Source organism: Podarcis melisellensis, assembly GCF_964234715.1.
Source record: "Podarcis melisellensis genome assembly, chromosome: 11".
NCBI classification, from domain to species: Eukaryota; Metazoa; Chordata; class Lepidosauria; order Squamata; family Lacertidae; genus Podarcis; species Podarcis melisellensis.
The window spans coordinates 50,622,386-50,636,244 of NC_138543.1; the positions used below are offsets into that span (position 1 = coordinate 50,622,386).

The window sequence follows — 13,859 nt, forward strand, 5'->3', positions numbered from 1 at the left end:
GGGCCTTACCAGCCAGGGGTGGATTCCACCCAGAAAAATATGTGCATGTTCCTCCATGTTGACTGAGATGTAGTGGTAGACACAAGAAGTGAGTCCTTTTCAGTCCTGACTCCATAGCTGTGGAATGGTCCTCCTCAATGAAACCACTCTAACCCCATCATTACATGCATTCTGCCCTGTGGTTAAAACCAGGCTTTGTGGTCTCTCTCTGGGGAAAGACGGTGTCTATTGTGACTTGTCATCTACTGCAATTATAGTAATTTCGCTGTTTTCTGTCTCATTGCGCTATTTTACTGTGTTTTCATGCTATTTGTTTTAAATGTGCTGCTCTTAGCTGCCTGGGGCTCTTGAACAGACAGTTTTAAACCAATAAATACATTTTAACCTAACATAATGTTCACAATCTTCCCAGCACCACCCAACTCAGCAATTCAAACGGACTCAGGTTCTTCATTACATAACAAAACTCCTCTCACCTTTCAGCATTATGCTAAACAGAGGTGTTTTCATGGTAAAATCAACTGTGATCTGTCAGATTATTTCACTTCCTTTCTAGGATATTTAAAGTGCGAGCCGGTACATGTCTACTTGGAAGTAAGCACCCTTAGTTCAATTAACTTACTCCCAGGTAAATGTGCACAGGTATGTTTTAAATTTTCAGTAAAATTCATGGTGGTCATCTGAATAGATTTCTGGGTATCGAGAACTGAAGTTTCAGATAGTGCTCTGAGCATTTCACTGCATCACTAGCAAAATCCCTAGGACCCAAACTCTGAAATATGAAATAAGTGAGTACCGTATTTTTCGCTCCATAGGGCGCACCGGACCATAGGGCACACCTAGTTTTTAGGGGGGGAATAAAGAATTCCCCCCCCCAGCCCCAAAGAGCAAAGAAGCCAAGACAGCTTCTGCCATAGCCGCGTGCAACCTCTCCAGCCAGGAGAGGCTGTGCACGGCTTCGTTTTTAGCCATGGGGCTGGGGTGGGGGAAGCCCAAGCTTCCCCCGACCCCAGCCCCCAAAACAGGTCCAGGAGTGGTGGCAAGATTGCGCGCAACCTCGCTGCTGCTCCCGGAGCTTGCAGGGCTGGGGACGGTGGAAGCCCGAGCTTCCCCCGACCCCAGCCCCCTGAACAGGAAGCTATCCACAAGCCTTGTGAGCACAGCTGGAACTCCTGCTGCACTCAGAAGGCTTGCGGATAGCTGCCTGAAGCCCGGGGAGCGCAGTGGCAGTTGGCGCTGCGCTCCCCGGGCTTCAGGCTTCAGGCTGCTATCCGCAAGCCTTCGGATAGCTGCCTGAAGCCTAGAGAGCGAGAGGGGTCGGTGCGCACCAAACCCTCTCGCTCTCCAGGCTTCAGCGAAAGCCTGCATTCACTCCATAAGATGCACACACATTTCCCCTTCATTTTTGGAGGGGAAAGTGCATCCTACAGAGCAAAAAATACGGTAAGTAAGTAAACAAAGCAGAAATGCACAAAATAAGCATGTTTACATACATTTGCTTAATTTGCACAGGTTGTTGAATCCAGCTCTTAGTGCAGAATTTCGAAACAGCCTTGCACCAGCTCAAAGTGTTTGTCCATCTAGCCTAGCACTGTCTACTCTGACTGGCAACAACTACCCAGGGTCTTAGGCAAAAAAAAAAATTTCCTGCCAAATGATCATTGTAACTGGAGAAGCCAGGGATTGGAGACTTCTGCATAATGCTCTAGCACTGACCTATGACTACTTCCTAATATCTTAAAGATTAAAGAACAATAATCGTATTGTAAATAAACACAGCCCTAAACGTCACCCTTAATTAAAGCAAAGCAAAACAAAACATAACTGTTCTTACCTGTGGTGTGACTGTGCGGAATCCTTCAAAGCACAGAAGTGAGGGGAAATGAAATCCTGTTTTCCATCACAGCCTTTTCATGAGACTCTGTGGGTGTTGGATAGGGGAAAGGACAATGTTAACAGTGAAGCAAGCTTTTGTCTCCCAAGGACAGCACATAATACAGGATATTGATGGAGGTAGGGTGTGTAGCCCCGTATACCTCGTATGAATAAAGACACTGTTTAACAACTCATCCATGTGAAAAATGCACCTGACAATGCTTCCAAGGAGCTGAGGCAGATAATCGTGACATAAAATCTGACAAATTGCCGGGTCTAGATGGCATCCGCTCAAGAGTTCTCAAAGAACTCAAACACGAACTTGCTGATCTACTAACCAGAAACATGTAACTTCTCCCTCAGATTAGCCTCCATAACCTGAGGACAGGAAAGTAGCCAATTTGACACCAGTTTTGAAAAACGGGATCCAGTGGGGGAATTCTGGAAAATACAGGCCGGTTAGCAAAGCATATATCCCAGAAAATTGCTGGAAAGCATTGTTAAAGATAAAATAACCAGACATATAGAAGAACAAGCCTTGCTGAAGTACAGCCAGCATGGCTTCTTCAAGGGGATTCTGCAAGGGAAGTCCTTTCTTATGAACCTATTAAGAGTTTTTTTGAGTGCATCAACAAGCAGGGTGCCTTCATTACATACCTTTTGGTGCAAGGTATAAACATTTCTCTGTAATCAACCCTTTGGCTGATTGACATGGCCTTTGAAATGTGTTTGCGGGAGGGGGGTCATTGGTTTGTTTTCATTTATTATATATTTTGTGTTCTCTTATTATGTTGTAGATTGCCCTGTGATCTTTGGATGAAGGGTGGTATACAACCACCCTTTATTTTAATAAATAAAGATACAAGCAGGGGGGGTTTCAGCCAGAACTCACCGGAACTGAGTTCCAGCACCTCTTTGGTGCATTCCGGCAACTCTTTAGCGCTGCATTCCTAAATGCTCATGGCTGTGTGTCAGAGGCGGCAGGCATTATGGCAATTGGGGCAGCGCAACAATTGGTGTGGCGGAGTCTGAGGGCAGCGGCATAGGGCAATGGGATTTATTCTGCCGTTTTGATGACGCTGAAAGTGGCTGTGGGCAGGTGCTCCCCCTAAAAACAAGTTCCGGCACCTCTTTTTCTATTTAAAAAGCCCTGGATATAAGTGTATTTGGACTTCTGAAAAGCTTTCAACAAGGTACCCCACCAAAGAATCCCGAGAAAGCTTAGCAATCGTGGAATAAGAGGAGAGGTCCTCTTGCAGATCAGGAATTGGTTAAATAGCAGCAAGCAGTGAATAGGAACAAATGGAGAGTTATAGAAAGTAGAGTCCCTCAAGGATCAGTATTCTGTGCTTTTTAACTTGTTGATAAACATTCAAGAGTTAGGGATGAGCGACAAGGTGGCCACATTTCCTGATGACCCTAGAGTGTTCAGGGTTGCTCAAACGAAAGGGATTGTGAAGAGCTCCAAAACTACCCCTCCAAACTGAGTGAACAGGAGGTGAAATGGCAAATGCAGTTCAATGCAAGTGTGTGTAAAGTGATGCAGGTCAGTGCAAAAAAATAAATACAGTGGTACCTCGGGTTAAGTACTTGATTCGTTCCGAAGGTCCGTACTTAACCTGAAACTGTTCTTAACCTGAAGCACCACTTTAGCTAATGGGGCCTCCTGCTGCTGCTGCACCGCCAGAGCACAATTTCTGTTCTCATTCTGAAGCAAAGTTCTTAACCCGAGGTAATATTTCTGGGTTAGCAGAGTCTGTAACCTGAAGTGTATGTAACCTGAGGTACCACTGTAAATGCTAAATTCACATATATGTTCATGGGGTCTGAACCGGCAGTGACTGATCAGGAACAAGACCTAATAAAATGTTTATCAGGTACCCAATTGATCTAAGAGATTTAGGAGTTGGAGACAAACGACATTTTCAGGTCACAGGTTTCTTCCCTTCCCTGATGCTGAAGGAGTACCAGGTTGGGCAAGGATACAGAAGACAAAACTGGGAGGACCAATAGACTGACTTAACATCCGGTGCCTCCTACCTATTGGCCATTACTGTTTCTAGTGTTGGGTGGGCTGAACACCATATTGAAGTTTTAGCTGCCATGCCATTATTGCCTGTCTCCGCCAGTACCACTTCCTAGACAGCTCCTGTGGGAGCAGGTTTATCTGGTGACAGCCTCCTGGAGATCTGGGGTTCTTCAAGGGGCCAGAGACTTATCTCCCCTTGCAATCTCACAAAAATAGCTAGTGACTGAAGATTCAGCTATACAGAAGAGGCAGCAAAATACAGTGTCATATTTGCGATATTAGCAATCAGTGTGAACTGTTTTAGAAGAGGATACAGACACGTCTCAGCTTGGATGTGGAGGAACAGGGCGGGGAGACCCTGGATGATCCTGTCCTTCTCTTTTAAGGACAAATGTTCCAGCTAGAGCTGAAGAGAACATCAGACACTGTCAGAGAGAAAAGGGCATGGCATTAAAGAATCCATGTTAGATATTGTAGTTGGGTCGGTGTGCCTTTTTATAAAGTTAATTCAGCGCCCCCCTCTCTGCCCACGGATAACAATATAGTTTTGCCACCTATTTTCATGTCCAGAGATGCAGGCTATAGAGCTGCATTTTTTTTAAAAAAAAGCCTCAAAGTCTACTTAGCTCTTCCCAATTTTCCAGAATCATGGTGAAAGCCTCCCTAGGAGACTTCATACTTCTGATTTTTTTTCTAAGCTTCCATTATTTCTAAATGAACCAATAAGACAGTTTACACAAACAGCAGATCATATGACAGACTATTCTTGAACTGCATTACTCCAGACGACGACTGGGGAAAATTACGTTTTTTAAAAAAATCAGAGGGAAATATTGCAACCTAGCCTTCTCCTTGATATTGTAGAGATGTTTTGTTTTTGTTTTTCAGAGGGGACATTCAAACACTCAGCTGCAGCCTAGGGGATATAGTCCAGGAATTATTTGATCAGGTTTTTTAAAGGTGTTGTTTTTTGTTGTTGTTATTTGGTATACGCTATGCCTCAATAAAATCCACTAGTGTAGATTATTAGCTTTACGAGTGTGTCTGGATACAAGCACTCTCTTTCTTTTTATTCAGGGTTGTAGTCCCGTTACTGTCAGATCCTGAGATTTATCTCTGATGCCATCATGTCCTAGAGACTAATCAAAAGCTAAAGTTTGGCCAGTCAGATGTCCTGCTGTACGTGTGTTAGGTTATCCAACAGAAATGTGTGAAAATGGCAGCCCTAAGAGAAACTAAGCTGTGCCAGTCAATGCAGTGCCCATTAGCCAGGTTCAAACTGTGTTAGGGCTGCCATACACCCAGATTGTCCTGGACATTACCGGGATTTCTAAGATGGACATCTGGGTGGAATATATGAAAGGTGGTGCTTTGTCCCGGATCTTAGGCAAGCCAATTGAAAATTGCATTTTTTTGGTGTTGGGGGAGGGGGAGCTCAAGGAGTCTATCTTTAAAAAGCTCAAGAATCCTAAACTGTGTTGATGTTGGCAACCAATGCCTTCAGTGAATAAATGGGTACATTGTTTGGGGCTATTTGATGGTAAAGGACAAAAGTAAAGGACCCCTGGACGGTTTAGTCCAGCCAAAGGCGACTATGGGGTTGCGGCGCTCATCTCGCTTTCAGGTCAAGGGAACCCGTGTTTGTCCACAGACAGCTTTCTGGGTCATGCAGCCAACATGACTAAACTAAACTGCTTCTGGCACAATGGAACACTGTGACGAAAACCAGAGCACATGGAAATGCCATTTACCTTCCCACCGCATCTATTTGATGGACATGTTTGCTGCACATTTTGCAATGAAAGCTGTAAAGAGCTCAGGGGAAACAAATGTCTGCAAAGACAAGGAGAGGTGTGATGGACTGAAAAGCTGTGACTGGCCAATGTGTGGTGTGTGTGCATCGGATTACAGACACGAGCCTTCTCTTCACAGTTTGTGCTGCACCACCATAGCAAACAGCTGTGCACTGGTAGGTAACTTTCTACTGCATAAAGTGTGACTTGTGCAGGGGCGAAGAACCAGTAACCCTCCCAGATGTTGTTGGACTACAACTCCCATCATCCATGCTGGCTGAGGGCTGATGGCAGTGGGAACTCAGCAATATCTGGGAGGGTCACAAGCTTATTAGGTCTATTTGAAGAACATATTCAAGATAGGGATTTCTGACATTTGGCATGAGACAGGTCTAGAAAAGAGGAAGAAATGAAAGCAATCTATATTTATTCACCCTTTAAATTTGGAGATCGCCAGAACGTCTTGCTGTCTCTTTCATATTTTCCTTTCTGGAAATGTTAATGGCGTTTCCAGCAAATATTTCTAACAGACTTTTTAAAAAAGTATATTGAAATATGCAGCTGTCTCATTAATGATACTCTGCTTCCATCCCAGCACCTCAAAATGATTGATACAATCAAGACATTCTCTCCTTTGGAGTTTTGCTGAGAGTTTGGGAATTCTTTCCTCTCACTTTGCATAGAATGTGCTCATGGAGTGAGAAATTGAATAGCTTGTCTATAGATACACAACAATGTCTATAACAGATCTGTGTTTCGGTTTCTCTGTGCTTTCTTTTGTAAAGGAGCAGCACTAAAAGCTTTTCACATAGGAGGGTTTTGAAGGGTGCACATACCTTGGCAGGTGTTTGTAAATAAAGGAGTCATATTTTATTACCGGAGTGCATATAGGCAGAGCAGCAGATAAAAACACAATAGATGGATGGATCATTGTTTGCACTGACCTTTGGTTAAACGAGGGTCTATGCAGGTAAACAAAATATCCAGATAACAGCAAGATATCACAAGTCAAAGACACAAAAGAGCAGCACCCAGCTTAAGAACGGAGGTGAGGACAAGTTCAAAAGCAATATAAACAAAAACATTTTCTGTGAGGCAAGGTCTACAATGTGGAGGGAGAAGTTAATCGCTTTTGAAAGGGGGTCACTGCATATAAGACCCTGCAGCTCTCAGTAGAAATAGAAGGGGTGCAGAGTTAGGCTGTGCATCAGCTGATCTTAGTACCCAGGGAGGTACATGTGTGAGAAGGCACAACCACAGATATTGCAGCTGCATGAGCATTCAGGATCAGCACCCTAAAGGTAAGCCCAAGCACCCTGAATCAGGCCCCAAAATAAAACAAAAACAGGTATCTCTTTATGGCCTAGATGACTGGGGACCTTAACAGCTGAGCATAGGAAAGTAATAGATTTTGATCTGCAAGACTCGAGGGAATGTCAGATTCAAACTAACAGATTTCTCATGCAAGAAGACCTGAGGTACTTTTTGATACCCAGCGAAACATTAACACCTATGCATAAATTAATGAGGTTTGCCTTGTTACATCAATCAGCAGTGACAGGCAAGTAGATGAGAAAGAAAAGCCCACGGGAAAATGTGGCAGAGGCGAAGCTGGGTGCTGGAGGGCCACTGACAATTTAGATGTCAGATTTGGGAAGTTAAAGAAGCAAACGGATGCCTATTTCACAAGAATGCTACAAATCTGACTGCCCCATTGATTCCTTAAATGCAAATTCCAAGCTAGTGCTGGGGGGCAGGGTGGGATCCATCATGGAGAGGAGGGAAAGGCCTAATCCATTCCCTTTTCCACACAATTGATCTCCTCCAGGATCTAATGGGTTACAAGAACCCATTCCCGAGTTGAATAAGTATGTCTGGTCCCCAGACAAATGTGTGGGGAGGGGGAAGCAGCAGAAACAAGGGATGCTATATAGCAGAGCCACAGGCGGCATGCAATTATGTGGTCTGTGAGTCCATGAACAAAAATACTATGCTTGGTCTCCTTATTTCATTTGTACATCCATGAAGCTAGCTCTAACAGCTTACAGACTAGGAAACCAGCAAACCACAGAATTTGCCGAACGAAGGTTGCTATCTGTTTTAAGGTATCTTCGTCCTAAACTTGCTCATCTCCGGGCACATCTACACTTTTGCTTGCCCCCTGTGTAGAAAGAACGGGTCCAAGTGGTCTTCTGCTTGTCCCACACTTTCCAGGCATGGGCCTGAGAGGTTTTTGCCTTTGCGCTGCGACTTTCTGCTGGAAAACCCTCTAAGCTTGAGCAAATGTCAATCCAGAGAAAACCATATTGACGTTGGCCCTGATTCAGGGGTAAACAGTTGGTATTCCTGAGGGGAAGCATCAGGGCAAGTGGAAGTGGCAGGTGAGCCATCTGCCAGGGCTTCCAGTTCCACCAAAGTCCTGACCTGTGCTTTGCTCCTCTGCTTCCAGATTTCATCATTCAAACCTAGCAAGGCCAGGCCAAGGATTCATCTGGCCAACATATATTAAGAAAAATCTGTGCTAAAATTCTGATGAATTTTCACGAGGACTTGAATCCCCCTGCCAAAAAACTGATGTAGTGAATTTCAGACAGGAAAACCAAAAATACAAGCTTGATCGACTCACTCATCCCTATTTGAGAAAGGGTAACTAACCTATCCACTCTGCACATCATTCACAATTTCCTAAACTTCAGGGGCTTCTGCTCTTATTGTAGAATCTCACCAGTGAAGATCAAATAGCTATTGGTGGCCAATGCTAGAAGCAGAGCAGATATAAATCTTCATGAGTGGTTTGTCTCCGAAAATAACAGCAGGCCAAATGAATAGCGGAACGGGCGGAATAAAACACTTCTCTCCTCTTGAAAATCAATGGTGTCAGACAGACATAAAGCCTTAAGATCAGTGTACACTCCGAGGCTTAATTAGAAGTCAAACATTTGTCTAGGAAATATCAATGACCGGTCTGTGTAAATGGCTGACTATTGTATCCTCTCTGCACTGCAAACCAACCAACCAACCAACAAATGCTGGTTTAAAACGGACAGCTTTTTACAAATGATAGTTGATGGTCGATAGGTGTTAAAAGGTCAAGGATTGGCTTGAAACGTAATAGGTTTTAATTTTCCGATGGACATCTAGGAAAGTCTCTATGCCGAACTAAAAGAGCAGGCAACATTGTGGCTTACACACTAATCCTTGCCTCCCAGTTCTCAGGTTCTTACGATAAGAAAGGACATACCAATCACTCAGTATGTGCCCAAGCAATGTACTCCTGACTGGTTGGTTTCCCCTAAAAATGCACACAATGTTATGCTGTGGCTGCACATTGCAAAGTAATAGAGAGCAAGCTGCCTTTCAGGGAAGATGTGTTATCATGACTTAAATTCCAAGAAATCCCAGGACTTAAGATCAGCCAAGACACACACATGGATCTAAAGAACACATGGTAGCCTTTATCACTATGTTCACATCCTCAATCAAACGAGCCTGAAATGATCCAAGCAATGGCAACAGATGTCATAGGTGACAAGTGAAAACCCCTTTACCAGCAAGATTTTGAGAAAAAGCACTACAGTGACTTAAAGAGGCTTCCCAAGCTGGTAGATCTTCCTTCTCACCCCTTGGAAAACATCAGGTGGATGGAGTGGAGAGGAATGATTTATTGGCCATTACCGCCACCACTTCATAGACCTGCGTATAGCATGGCTGGCCATATTTAGTATGTGTCTTACAGAACATGGGCAGATAAGGCTGCCTCCCTATCTGTTTCATTGCTCTCATCATGTAGAATCAAAGAATTGGAGGTGATGCTTTTAATCTACCAGGTCCAAACTCCTTCTTGATGCAGGAAGTTCAGAGCTAGAGTATCCCCAAGGGGTGGGGGAGGAGAATGGTGTCAGTTTTGCTGGTCAACCACCCATTCCACATCAGAATTATCTCAGAGTTATCTTTGGCATCTGCTCTACATCGCTTCAGTACAATTCCAGAACCAACTAGACTCCAAACTTTTTGGGACGGCCAACCACAAAATTAATATTGCGTGTTCTTTAGTGCACATGGCAGGAGGGTATTAGAAATAATAGGAGACCTTTGTGCATGTTTGCAAGAAGAAAGATGGAAAGGCTGTCTGTTACAGCAGCTCCTTGGCTCAAGTAAACCAACTGGCTTTGGAGGCTAACAGAAAGCTACAGTTGAGAAAGGCCCCTGAATGAAACCTTTATTGTTTAAAAACATTGCAGGTAAAGTTCCATTATGGTGCAAGAGAGAGTTGTGACATACAACATAACTCTGGTTATAACAGATGCTTCGATTCAACAGTTACCCATGACATCTGTGCAAGACAACTACATTCCAAGCAACAATCCAATCCTGAGTGATTGTGTTAGCTGGGGGAGATTTTCTCAATAACAATAAAATATAGTTTGAGTGTTGCATGCCTCTTTTTCACACAGATTAAGATAGCAATCGCATGTACACCAACTTGGGTGTAAGCATCATTGATCTCAGTGGGACGTACTCCAGAGTAAACATTTGTAAATTCAGAAGATGCTGGAAAAGTGTAAATGCCTCGTGGATTCAAGTCTCAGTTAAATCCAGTAGGCTAAAGGCCTGAGGTCACTTCCATATGTACCAAGAAGGCTCTCAACAAGTTAAACTTCTGGTAGGGTTTGGGGGGGTGATGGGTGTGTGCCCTCTTTGTCTAAGCTGGAAAACTGTCAGAGAGGACTTTCAACTATCACCAATAGAAAACGAAGCAGATGGAAATGTTGATGCCATTGGGAGGAATTTTCCTGAGGTCAGACTTTATCAGAAGCATCTAGACAACAAGCAAGGACATTTCACACAACTGGGCATCCTTCTTTCCATCTAAAGCTTTTTATTCCATTGTTGTATTATGAGGCAAGAAGCTTCACTTCTTGTGAATTAATCTCCAAATGGTGTCCTTCACTACTATCAAAACATGCTGTGAACGTATCATTAGATTTGACTAACTGTGAGCAAAACATCAGCCTTCAAGGTTATGCATCAGGCGGCTGCCTACTTTTAAAAACTGCCTGTTGAAATGTTTCCCTTATTCTCCTGTTAAAGCAGAATTTACTAGCCCTCTCCAAGCATTCCTAATGGGAAAATGAGATTAAAGGGGCTGTGAAGTCCTGTGTGTCCATTAACCAGACATCATCCCCAGACACAGAGAGGTGGACAACATCGGGTCTAAAAAGAGTCTCTTTGCCAAATAGGAATCCTGGCCTAAGAATGTGAAACAATCTTTTCTTCTTAGGGTTTATCCATACTTCCTCTTGTTCCATTGCTTTCCCTGAGGAAAACTGCTCTTCAGCTCTCAATTGGAACAAATGGCAATTCAGGTTTTCTCCAGAATGATGTTGACTCAAAAGAGCTAAAGAGTGGGTTTTCCCTGGGAAAAGAGCAGGGCAAGGGGGAAACTGCTCTGAAGCATGCTTGGAAAGTGCAAGTCGAGTAGAAGACTGCTAGAAAAGCATGGGATAATTGGAAGGCTGGACGAGCCCTTAATCAGACTACAAATATACATGCATTTTAAGGGTTGCAAGTTTTAACCAATTTAATTTGCAGAGCCACGAACAAACTACCGGGATTTTGGCACCATTTAAACTCACATTGTTTTGCTAAAGTCTTTTGGGGAGAACTAAAAATGCCCATGTGAGACCAGCTGAACATAAAGTTACAGTTTGGTTCAGTAATTTGGTTGGTTTATGGTGTTTCTTACTGCATGTTTTTAATGTGCCAACTGTAAAGCTGTCCTGGGATCCTGAAACAAGAAAGGGAGAATGAAAAAAATGAAAGAAAGATTTGCAGTGCAGACCTACCACGTCTTCCCAAGAAGTAAGTCCTATCCTATTAGATTCACTGGGGTTACTCCCAGGTATGTGAGGTTAGGATTGCAATCTCAGCTGATGAATTTTAATAAGTGGGGGAGGGATTTAAAAATAGGTACTGGCTATGGTTGAATGTTCAAGTGTGTTGATGCATTGGAAAATGAAAAGACATCCATGATGGTGTTCCTTCTAAACACGAGTGAAAATTTCCACCCTCCAGCACCTTAAAAGGGGCACTTTTGTTGAATATATAAATTATATTTGAATTTAATTAAATTCAGCAGCTTTAATACTACATCATTAATTAATGCTACATAGATCTTAGGTGCAGCGTATGCATGTGGTTGTATTGATGTACGCTGTAGCATAAATTATTAGATCAAGCCATCTTTGCTAACAAATCACAAGGGAAAGAGTCCCATGAGCATAATAGCTGCACATTTCACTTAGCAGCATAAACTCTTCACATACCACCGATTTCATCTGACCTGGTTCCTTGGGAAGATAAACAGCACAGTTTGTTCTGGACCCCCTGATTTCACTCAAGAGCCTGTGCCAACCTGGTTGTTTCTTAATCATGTGCACAAGGAGGAAGGGGCGTATCCGATTATGCATAATCTTGTGATAGTTTGGCACACAAGATTTTTGTGCCTGTTTCCTGGAGCACCAAGTACTGCTGTCTGCAACACACACACACTGTTTACTGCTCTAGGAAGTTTGCATAGGCTTCCTTTACTTCCTTGTTACTGAGGCAGAAAATACTATAGAATTCCCATTATCTCTATCCCTCGATATTCAGATTTCTCTGTGTTTCCCCAGTGTATTTAACCACTCAGCCATAACGATAATACTGGAGGCCTTATCAGAAACAACCGTGCTTTATTATTCATACAATGCAGCTGATTTTTCTTCTGCTCTTTCTACATTTCTGTCTCCTGTGTGTTATCTCGGTTAGCAGGCCTTCGGGCCACACAGGGTAGGAACTTTGGATTATGTTCTCAGTTCTTCTGTTGTTATACCCACTGGACATCATAATCTATGTAAATAGCACTCTTATTTATTATCCAAATGGCTAATGCAGCAAATCATTTACGCCCTCCCAGCTATTAGGATAAATGGCTCAGCTGAGTTAAAGAGATAACGACGGTTTCCCTGTCATTCTTGGTTTCCCTTTCTTTCTCTAAGGCTTTCTTGGACTTTATCAAGCATTTCTTAAGTAAAACCTAATCAAGCTCAGGTAAAACCAATCCTGCACATTGCAGAGACACCAACTGAGTTTTGCACCGATTGGCTGTGGGCTTGTAACATCATAAACCTGCCTCTCTTAGAGTGAGGGGTGTCAACTTGAATAAAATATTCCAGGTAAGCCCCGCCCCTCACAATCGATCACATGACGCAATGCACAAACACCATTTGAATGGGAATGCCCATCAAATTTGTGGGCGCCCAGCCCCCTCAAATATTTTATTGTGGGGGTCGAAGCCCCCATGGCCCCTAGGAGTTGGCTCCCATGCTTGGGGCATGTTTTGCAAATCCTTAAAAATGTAGCAGTTTGTGTTTAATGCATGCAGAACAAAACCCAAAAGCTGCAATCCTAAAGGGGGAGGGGGAGGAATCAAAGGCAGTTGAAGGGCCTCACCCAGACCCCTGCTGAGCTGTCCAATGTACCTTAGATATCCATCTCTGAAGTGCTATGATGAATTCTTACAAAAGTGTTGATTTTTTAAAGTCTGCTTCCTTGTTTCCCGTAAGAGATCAGTCGCTTGGGCGGGGAGCGCTTAGCAATGTGTGGTGCATATTTGGGTTTTTTTTATGTGAGAACTGTGCATGACTACCCAGACCGAAGAGAATTTAAACGTTGTGGCTTATGATGAATGCTACAAGGCAAGTTTGCGCAACTTTATTGCTCATGCCTCTGGAATGCAATTGTGGGTGTTGCTCAACACGTGGCTAGGTGTATGAAAAGGGGGAAATGTGGTCTTGTTCACAATATGGGCAAGGATGGGTCTGTTATATCAAAAAGTTGTAGAAGACTTGATTTGCATTGTTTCCCTTTAATGAGTTAATACAGTGTGCCCTAAGCACAGTACATGAGCTCCATCATGCTGCCTGCTCTTGCAGCAGATGGGCTTTGGTGGCTTTGCTGCCAGTCCAAGTAAAGAACAGCAGGCTAAACCGATCAATGGTCTGAATCAGAATAAGGCAGCTTCATGTGGGCGCTTCAGATCCTGCTTCCTGGAGGAAGCCAAGTCTTAAGAGAGGTCTTTCCCATTGTTATGGCAAAGCACAAGGATCCCTTTCTCCCAT

General features: G+C 43.5%; 1 protein-coding gene across 1 annotated transcript in view; it reads right to left on the bottom strand.

The window, feature by feature from the left end:
- Positions 1-13,859, bottom strand: part of RAB27B (RAB27B, member RAS oncogene family) — a 104,480-nt gene that overhangs the window by 64,241 nt on the left and 26,380 nt on the right. The window contains exon 3 of the mRNA XM_081930043.1: positions 1,835-1,919. The gene's annotated coding sequence lies outside the window, so the exon portion shown is untranslated. The remainder of the gene's footprint in view (positions 1-1,834; positions 1,920-13,859) is intronic.